This window comes from Nelumbo nucifera, chromosome 4 (assembly GCF_055504915.1).
Source record: "Nelumbo nucifera cultivar China Antique chromosome 4, China Antique-T2T, whole genome shotgun sequence".
NCBI lineage: Eukaryota > Viridiplantae > Streptophyta > Magnoliopsida > Proteales > Nelumbonaceae > Nelumbo > Nelumbo nucifera.
The window spans coordinates 81,068,434-81,079,421 of NC_142652.1; positions in this window are offsets into that span (position 1 = coordinate 81,068,434).

A 10,988-nucleotide genomic window follows, 5' to 3' on the forward strand; every position below is an offset into this window, starting at 1 on the left:
TTATAATGTACCAAAATAATGGCAAACTTGTAAATATTAAATAACCAAAATAAGTAAATAAATTAGCAAGATATCAATAACCAGTCATGAACCGGTGCCGGGTCACAAACAGACCAGGACCGGTCGCAGAACCGGTTCATGATAGAGATTCGAGCCCCCCTCTTCAAGACATCATCCAGCATCGGGTAACATAGGGTGCAGAACCAGTTAGAGGACCGGTTGACAACAAGGATTCCCCTCTAAGGCTGAACCAGCGCCGGTTCAGTTTGTGAACAGAATTGGTCGTAGGGCCGGTTAAGAACAGACACTCCATCATTCACCTCCACTTGAAAAGAACTCGACCTCGAGTCATGATTAGGATATGCAAGTGTCGCCTCAGGCAAACAAAGATGAAGATCAACAACATTAAAAGTTTTGGAAATACCCATGTAATTAGGCAAATCTACCACATAAGCATTGTCATTGATCTTCTTAATAATCTTGTAAGGACCATACTTCTTAGGCTTTAACTTGCTATGCTTCCCAACAGGTATGCGCTCCTTCCTCAAGAATACCATGACTTCATCACCAACTTCAAACACCTTGTACCTTCGATGCTTGTCAACTGTAACTTTATACTTCTCATTGGCCTTTTGAAGTTTCTACTTTACTCCCTTTTGCACTAACTGAATCTGATCTACCAACTGCTCAACTGTAGTACTAAGACCTAGTACCCTGGGTAGCTTCACTAAATCCAAAGCATGATTAGGTACTTTCATATAAACAATAGAAAATGGTGATCTACCTGTAGAACTATGAACTGCATTGTTGTAGGCAAACTCTGCTTGAGCTATAGCAAAGTCCCATTGCTTCGATCTTTCTCTGCAAATACTACGAATCAGATTATCTAAAGTTTGATTCACCACTTCTGTCTGTTCATCAGTCTGTGGATGAGTTGTATTGTTGAAATTCAAAGATGAATCAAATAGCTTCCACAAAGTAATCCAGAAGTGACTCAAGAACCTCGTATCTCTGTCTAAAGTAATGGTCTTAGGCACCCCATTCAAACGAACAACCTCCCTAAAGAATAGTTTGGCTGTTGTTGTTGCATCTGTAGTCTTCTTACATGGAAGGAAATGCGCCATCTTGGAAAACCTGTCAACAATAACAAACACAGAATCCATGTTTCGTGGAGTTTTTGGCAAACCCAACACGAAATCCATAGACAAATCTTCCCAAATAGCATTAGGAACTAGTAAAGGCATGTAAAGACCAGTATTCTAAGTTTGTCCCTTAGTTGTCTGACATATATAACACCTACTCACAATAGTAGTCACATCTCTCCTCAGCTTAGGCCAGTAGTAACGCCCCTTGACAGCCCCAATAGTCTTGTCCCTACCAAGGTGTCCTGCTAAACCACCACTATGCAAATCTCTAATGACTTTCTCGCGAAGGGATGTGTAAGGAATACACAATTGATCACCCTTCATAAAAAAACCATCATGCACATAAAAATCACTCAATGGTTGCCTAGACATGCACTTCTCCCAAACCTGCTTGAAGTCTTCATTTTGAGCATACAAATCTTTCAAGCACTCAAAACCCACAATCTCAACACTAAGAGTCTTAATCAAGGCCACACGTCTACTCAAAGCATCTGCTACCTTATTCTGTTGTCCTGACTTATACACAATCTTGTATGGGAATTTATCAACAAAAACAGACCACCTATCATGCATATCACTCCTCAACTGCTTTTGACTACTTAAATACTTAAGAGCTTGATGATCATTGTAAAGAACTCTTTAGCAATCAAATAGTGTTCCCATGTCTCCAATGCCCTCACAACAACATAAAACTCTTTATCATAAGTAGACCACTTTTTTCTAGCCTCACATAACTTATCACTAAAGAAAGCAATTGGTCTCTTCTCTTGTGATAACACAACACATATACCCACTCCACTAGCATCACACTCAACCTCAAATAACTTGTCAAAGCTTGGCAAAGTTAAGATAGGAGCGGTACATAACTTCTCTTTTATTAGAGCAAAACTTTGCTCTTGTTCCTCTCCCCAATGGAACTTACCCTTCTTTAAACACTCAGTAATAGGAGCTACAATACTACTAAAGTGTTTAATAAACTGCCTATAGAAAGTTGCTAACCCATGAAAACTCTTCACATCACTCACATTCTTTGGAGTTGGCCACTCTCTAATAGCTAGCACTTTCTCCTCATCTACTTTAATCCCATCCTTACAACAAAACCCAAGAACAATAAACTATCACTCATAAAAGTACACTTTTTCAAATTAGCATATAGTTTATTTTCTCTTAACACACTCAATACCTCTGGAATATGCCCCACATGCTCATCAACAGATTTACTATAAATCAAAATATCATCAAAATACACAACAAATTTACCAATGAAAGGGCATAGTACCTGATTCATTAGTCTCATAAAAGTGCTTGGTGCATTGGTTAATTCAAAAGGCATGACTAGCCACTTAAACAATCCATCTCTTATCTTGAAAGTTGTCTTCCATTCATATCCAGGACGGATTCTGATCTGATGATAACCACTTCTAAGATCAATCTTGGTAAAGACCACAACCCCATCAAGTTGATCAAGCATGTCATCAAGTTGATCACTTGTAGCCAATAGTGATTTTGTTGATTGCTCTGTTGTCAACACACATCTTTCTTCGGTGTCAATAATGCTGACACTACACAAGGACTCATACTAATTGAACGTGCCCTTTACTCAATAGCTCCTCTACCTTCTCCCACAAAATCTCATTCTCCTTAGGACTCATCCTATAGTGTGGTAGATTAGGTAGACTAGCACCAGGAACCAAATCAATGTGGTGCTAAATGTCTCGCATAGGAGGTAGCTCATTAGGCAAATCTTCAGGAACTACATCATGAAACTCTTCAAGCAATCCTTGCACCACCACTGGAATTTTATTCACTTCTAGTGGTTCACTCACACTCTCCCCCTTTATAACCAACAAGTGAACCTCTCGGGTATTTTTACACTCCCTTACAAACTCCGAGTGCCGATGCATTATGGTAAGAAAGTTCCTCCCCTCCACTTTTGAAGCTTTGGTTTGGTTCTTTTCCACCATAGGCAACAATGTATAACGCACACCCTCTTTCTCAAGCTGGTATGTGTTCTTCCTACCCAAGTGTTTATCATCTACATCAAACTGCTAAGGTCTACCAAACAAAATATGGCAAGCATCCATATCCACAATATTACAATAAATTTCATCAGTATACTTACCAATAGAAAATGGAACCTTGCAGCGTTCATCCACACGTACGCCACCAACTTCTTTGATCCACCCAATTGTGTAAGGATTCGGGTGTTTCTCAGGAGTTAGTTGCAGCTTCTTCACCACATCTCTGCCAATAATGTTCTCCTGGCTGCCACTATCAATGATCAATTCAAATAATTGACCTTGCACCATACACCTAGTGCGAAACAACCTGTGTCGTTGTGTGTCATCCCCATTTTTCTGAGATAACATAAGCTTCCTCACAACACACATGTACTCCTCATGTTCATAATCACCTCCTTCATCCTCTCCATCAGGCCCACAATACACTTCATTATCACAAACTTCTTCCTCCTCCCTTTCTACTATATTAACTGCTTTTCTCTTGGGACAATCACTAGACCTATGCCTAACCTCATTACACTTGAAACACTTAAAAAGAATAGGTTTTGCATAAGAGTTAGTGTTTTTATGAGGGTCTAAAGTGTTACCTCAAGTGTTTCCTCCCGTTGTAGCCTTATTGGTGTTAGCTACATTAGGCGAGTTGGAAGGTTGTACCCCTTGAGTTGGCTTGCCCTTATCAACAGTTGCTTGCCTATTGTCATTCCCACTATACCATCGATAATTATCAGCTCGAGTCCTCTCTTGAAACATTAACTCAGCCTTCAAAACTAAGTTTCTCGCTTCCTACACACTCATAACCATCTGGACTCCATTCTTGTCACGAATAGCAGGCTTCAAACCACTCAAATAATGAGCTGCTTGTTGATTATCACTTTCTGACAATTGGTTTCTCTTGACCAATCTTAGAAATTATGAGGTGTACTCATTCACATTCCTCATTCCCTGTGCGCATCTTTGATACGATCAAACATATATTGTTCATAATCAAGAGGCAAAAATCTACCTCTTAATAATTGTTTCTTATGTCTCCATGTTCGAACTGGACCTCTTCCTTCTCTAATCCTAGTCTCCCTCATTCGTTCCCATCAAACAGATGCTCCTCCCTTCAATCGAAAAGCTACTAACTTCACCCTTCTCTCTTTAGGGATCTCCATATACTCAAAGAAACGATCTACCTCAGTAATCCAATCTAGAAGACCCTCTATATCCAGATCTCCACTAAAAGTAGGGATATCCACTTTTAGTTTAAACTCATCATCATTCCTATTGTGATTAAAATTACCCTGATATTGCCAATTCTTACCAATCCTACCAACACCGGGATTAGCTGGAGCAACACCAAACTCTAAATCATCATGAACAATAGGTCTCCTAGGTAATTGAGGTATAGGATCAATGATTGGCCTACCGTGGTTATCTCCTCCGGCTTGATTCAATGCATTGTTCCCATTCCTTGGAACATCTTCTCGCAACATTGTCCATAGTTGTCCAGCGATCTCTGTCAACTGTTGTTCAATATTACGAGTTGATGTTTGTTGCTCTTCGATTGCTCTCCAAACAGCTTGTAACCCCTGATCTCCGTCACGAGGTCGATTGCCACCACTACCATCTTGGTTAGTCATCTGATTGGGCGAACTCCCGCTCTGATACCACCTGGCACAGCGTATAGTGCGATAACAGAGATTGTCACACGAGCAAATCTCAAGATCAAGTTTTAATCCAGAAACCAAATAACACTCACAAAGAGAATTAAGCACACAACGTGAATAATTGATAAAAAGTTGATAAAAAGTTCATTACAAACCCTAAAACAAAATACTTATAATGTACCAAAATAATGGCAAACTTGTAAATATTAAATAACCAAAATAAGTAAATAAATTAGCAAGATATCAATAACCAGTCATGAACTGGCGTCGGGTCACAAACAGACCAGGATCGGTCGCAGAACCGGTTCATGATAGAGATTCAAGCCCTCCTCTTCAAGACATCATCCGGCATCAGGTAACATAGGGTGCAGAACCGGTTAGAGGACCAGTTGACAACAGGGATTCCCCTCTAAGGCTGAACTGGCGCCGGTTCAGTTTGTGAACAGAACCGGTCGCAAGTCTGGTTAAAAACAGACACTCCATCACATAGCCATTAAGGAAAGCATTGTCAAAGTCCAGTTGTTGAAAGAGGCCATCGAAGAGCAGTGGAGAGAGCAATGATCGTACGGATGGTCATTGGCTTGACAATTGGACTAAAAGTATTAGTGGAATCGACCTTTGGAACCTGATTAAAACCCTAAGCAACTAGTCGTGCTTTACATCATTCAATAGATCTGTCAGCTCACCGTTAACTTTATACACCCACTTCATACCTACTACATGCATATGAGGTTGATAAAGCACAAAGGTCCAAGTGCCATTGGCAACAAGTGCATCGAACTCCCAGGACATTGCATCATGCCAACAAGGTTCTTTAATGGCTTTAGAGAAGCAACTAGGCTCATGAACCCGTAAGAGAACGGGTGAGCATAGTATGAGTGCGGGTAGGAGGGGCCGGGACTGGTTGAGTGGTGTCAAGAAAATCTTGCACAAGCTTGGTACCACGTGGAGGAGGAGAGGAATGAGAAGTGGCACTATTAGCTGGCGGAGACGGAGTAGCCAGAGATGAAGTAGAGGAAGAAGAGAAGGCTAATTCGGCGTTCAACTGAGAAGTCATAGCTGGCAACGAACAAGTAACTGAAGTGGAGGTAGATAAAGATGAGAAGCCCAATGGTACAAAGATAGTTACTCTGGTAGAAGTGGTTGGAGTGGTAGACTAAGAGGTCAAAATACCCAAAAATCTACTTTCATCAAAGATGACATGGCAGCCTATGTAGAGACAGCTAAAGGAAGGGTGATAACATTTATAACCCTTGTGAGAACTGCTATATCCAAGGAAGATGCATCGAAGTGATTGGAAAGAAAACTTGTGGTGATTGTATGATCGAAGTAGTGAATAGCAAGCACAACCGAAGACATGAAGCACCTTATAATTCGGTGCAATGTGAAACAGTGTCTGAAAAGGAGATTGATTGTTCAACACCTTGGAAGGAATCTGATTAATCAGATAGATAGTTGTAGAGGCTACAACATCCCTAAAGGTGAAGGGGAGAGCTGAGGACGCCAATAGAGACAGGGTAAACTCGTTGATGTGGCGATGTTTCCTTTCGGCAACACCATTTTGTTCATGAGTGTGTGGGCAAGAAAGCTAGTGAGTGATGTCGTGGTCAACTAGGAAAGATGACACCCGTCTATATTCTCCTCCCTAATCAGACTGTAGACACTTGATACTTCTTTCAAATAACACCTATACATGCTTCTTAAATTTAAGAAAAATATCAAATACATTAGATTTATTTCACATCAAGAATAACCAAGTAAACTTGCTATAATCATCTATAAAAATTACATAATATCTATAACCATCATTGGACACAATAGGGGCAGGACCCCAAACATCTGAAAAAGTAAAATCTAGAGGAGCACTAGATTGGCTAACAAAAGAAGATAAATGTAACCAATGGCTCTTCCCTAATTGACACAACTCACACACAGACGAAGTATTACTGGCATAGGATGGGAGTCTGAACTCAGAGATCACTTGCCATATTATGTGAAGAGCTGGATGTCCGAGTCATTGATGCCAGCCTTGAACCGAAGTACGTTCACCAACGAAAGCAGTTGGCTGGTGATTCTTGATGTCAAGACTACCCGGGAAGCAATACAACCCGTCTCTACTGGGTCCTTGCAAAATTTGTCTCCCTATATAATTCTTCAAAACAAAATAGTCGCGATAGAATTTAAAGAATAGATCATTATTGCGAGTAAACTTGCTAACAGATAATAAGTTCTTCGAAATATGTGGTACATGCATCAAATCATTCAATTTAAAATTATGAGAAGCATAAGACATCAGTGAAGAACCAATATGAGAAATTGACAAACCTACCCCATTGTCAACTTTAATCTGATCCAAACCTCCATAATCAGAACAATTTTGTAGATTGTCAATGTCTAGTGTCATATGATGTGTGGCACCAGAATCAAGATACTAGGTAGGGTCAAAATTGGAAGAGACGCCCCATGAAAAGTTGCTGGTTTGGATTCCTCTATTTGTAAATTATTGAAGTTAAGATCATGCCGACTTCTACATTTGAGTGCACCATGTCCAGGATTGTTGCACACTTGACATATGATAGTGGAATGTCCATGACCTTGACCTCCAGGAGTTCTACCTTCAGAACCACCACGTCCATGGCCATAGCCACAAGTGTTAGGGGAAGAACCATTCTGGGGCTTCTGCGATGGGTGATTGGGCTGATTTTTGTTTTTAAAGGAACTGAGGTTGGCCGATGGCGTGTTGTCAAGGACAAAGGACGTTGTTGTTCTAACCATGCTTCATGACTAAGCAGAATACCCAAAACATCATCAGTGTTGAGTTGATCAAAGTTGGATCGGTTGGTAACTGTAGTTACCACCGTTTCATACTCCGAACTCAGCCAGCGAGTACATATAACACGAGATCTGTAGAGCTAATAGGATTGGCAACAGTAGATAAATTATCAGAGAGACACTTAGCTTTATTAATATATTCAGTAATGCAGAGACTGCCTTTATTTAAACTTTGCAAATGTCTATGCATTTGAAGGACCTCGGGAATGAGCAGAAAAAGATTTTGCAAGAGCAATCCATACCTCATGAGACGAGCGAAGGCCCACCACTTGAGATAAGATTCCTTCAAGTGAGGGTAGAGATAATCCAACTGAGGACTTGTTGTTGGTCCTATTGAAACCAATCAGCATACACAGGGTTTGGTAACTTGATGTTTGGATCATTAGGATCATCGATTTCCTTTGGGGGAGCTTTGATAGTACCATTGATGATGCCCATGACTCTATGATCGAATATAAAAAACTGGGAGAAGTTGTGCCTTTCAGAGTAGGTAATCATCTCCACTCAATTAGATAGGGAAATAATGAGAGGAGGTGGAGATCAAAGAAGAAACCATGCCCTCCGGTGGAGGCCATGTTCGAAAGAGATTTTGGGAATTCTGACTGAAGCAGAAACTGAACCATTGGAGGCCATGCTATTTGGCTCTGATACCAAGATAGAAAACTAATAGGAAGATTATTGAGTAATGGCTCGACGATTAGGTTGATCGAACCCTTTGTGTATTTATAGTAGTCTGTTGTAGTCTGAGTACAATACAAACACTAGGAGATAGAGATAGGTTACAACACTCGAGAAGAAAGATAAGTTACTGTAAGGATGAGGAAGATCTGAGTAGAACTCTATCTACAATATGATGCCAATCATCTGAGTAGGAGACTATCGAGATAAGCATGCTCTAATAGGCTAATGAGTTGATTTTTTCCTACCAAAACATAAGAAATTCCAAATGGTTTAGACTGAATACACGAGTGGGGTTATGGGTGCTATTAGGACTGTAATGACCCACTTTGTGAATGTTAGACAACTCGGTTGGTTAATGGTTGTGTTTTGAAAACAAAAAACAACTGCCATATCATCAAAAACAAAGACCAACCATGTTGGGTAATAAACGGTTTGTCTGATATACCCTGTTTTTATTTTCTATTTCTCTATATGTTCATTTTCCTAATATTAAGAATTGAAGCTACTAGGGATTCTTTGAAGGATAGCAGCATGTATAAGTTGTATAACCATGGAATTCACATGCATTTCAGAGATAGAGATGGACCCCTCTGTCTTTGCTGCCCTCATGAGGTGAACGAGCCTCTTCCTCTGAAGATGAAGATGAAGGGAACCGAGTTGTTGAGAAAACGAGCCATTTGATTCTCGAAGTCAAAACAGGGGAGGTTTATAAATGTCCTGAATTCAAAACAATGATGAAAGATTGCATGGCTGGCTGGCTCATTAGTTATCTGAGGGACCTTGATTGTCCTTGAGCCTGTGCCTTTTTCCGGTACCTGTAGGCCACTACTATCCAGGTCCATAGTATGAAAATCGGTGATTCACAATTTCACATACAAACAAAAAGCACATCCATCACAGAGCAGCAGGACCCACCACCAGAATCACGAGTTTCCCGATTTCTAACTTGTTTCATTTTCATAATTCATACTACTAGTAGTAGTAGAGTATAGCTTTCCATCATTTCATTGCTATCAAAAACAGACCGACTCTTTTTCTGTTCCTCCTACCTTCTTCCATTCATTTTTCATGGATATATTACGAATTTATACTCTGAAAGTTGGACGAAAAATGGATTAGAGAAAATGAAAATCCACCGGACCGGCCTTTAAAGGGGCTACAGCCTGCACTACGTATCTTCTGAGAACCATTAAGGGATTAAGTCGTCATAGTTTTCCTGCTAAGTCAGTGATTTGATATCTGGAAAAGGAGGGCCTGAGCCTGAGGAAGAAAGAGACTGAGAGTATTATTGGATTGAACATTGAAGATTATTCCTCCAACTCCAACACACATGGGGCATGGGGTTTAGTTTTTTCTTGTTTGGTTTACGGTAGATTTAACCATCAAAAGCCAATGGAGAAACCTAAAACGGGCAATTTTTAAAAGGCTTCAAATGAAGCTTTTATGTTTTCTCTATTTGTTCTTTGTAACCAAAGGTGCTCCAAACTATTCAGTCTTAATATAAAAGCTCAATACTCTTTTAACTGTCGAAACTATCGGAAGATCCTCCTGCTGCCAAAATGATTCTCCCTAAAATCCTATTATATTATATTATATTAATAATTAATTAATTAAAAAAAAAAAAACATTATGAGCTTTGACATAAAGAATAGAATGTTTTGTGTAGCCTTGGAATTGTTGTCTTTTAAGTGCAGTAGTGTCACGCGCTCTCACGTGTCTGGCTTCAATTCCTTGATTCTCCTCACTCTCAGCAGTCTGTCCATCAAGTATCACTACCCCCTTGAACAAAAGTTGAAAGGAAATAGGAAACTTTCAACTTTGCCAGACCCCGACTCGGGTCTCGGTCCAACCAATCATCGCTCTGAGTCTCCATATGGACCATTCCATCTACTTTACTACAGCTCCGCTGCCTCTGAATTTTCTGACAATCTGACACATGTATAGTGAATGAATGCCTTTTCTCTTTTGACTTTTGACTACACCTCCCAATAATCAACATCACGAGCCTAACTATCATTTCTCATAGATTAGAGAGAGTGTGTGTATGTGTCTGAAACCCAACCCAGATGTAATTCACTACCAACTTCACACCTCCCCCCCCCCCCCCACCCCACACCTCTATGGCTCTATCCTTGTACATATTCATCAATTCACTACCAACCTTCAAATACATATTCAATTCACTACCTCACAGGTCAGTCAGTCTCAATACCAAGAAAAAATACCTACCAAGGCCCACGCTCATTTATTTATTTTATTTTTATTTATTCCATTAAATACATTATTTACCCATTCTCCCGAGATCCATGTTCCATCATAGTGGCCTCTCTTCCTCTTCTCTGGGCGACTGGTTCCATCTTATGTTATTCGTACGAAAGTGGATTCCATATTAACTAATAAGATTTATCGAATACGTCTGATTCAAATGGGATAAAAATAAGGCTTACAGACGGTGGGGCCATCACAAACTGTTCAGACCTTAATTCTGGCTGAGATGCCCGACTGCCAAATCATCATCCAATCAATATAAGTCACTTCCACGTGTCGGGATATTAATAATTCAGAACAAATTACCCCTCCTCACCTAGTTTATTGTTTGAATACAAGGAACATCGTGGGGTGTGAAATGAAATGAAAGGACTAATTAAGGAAGGGGCAAA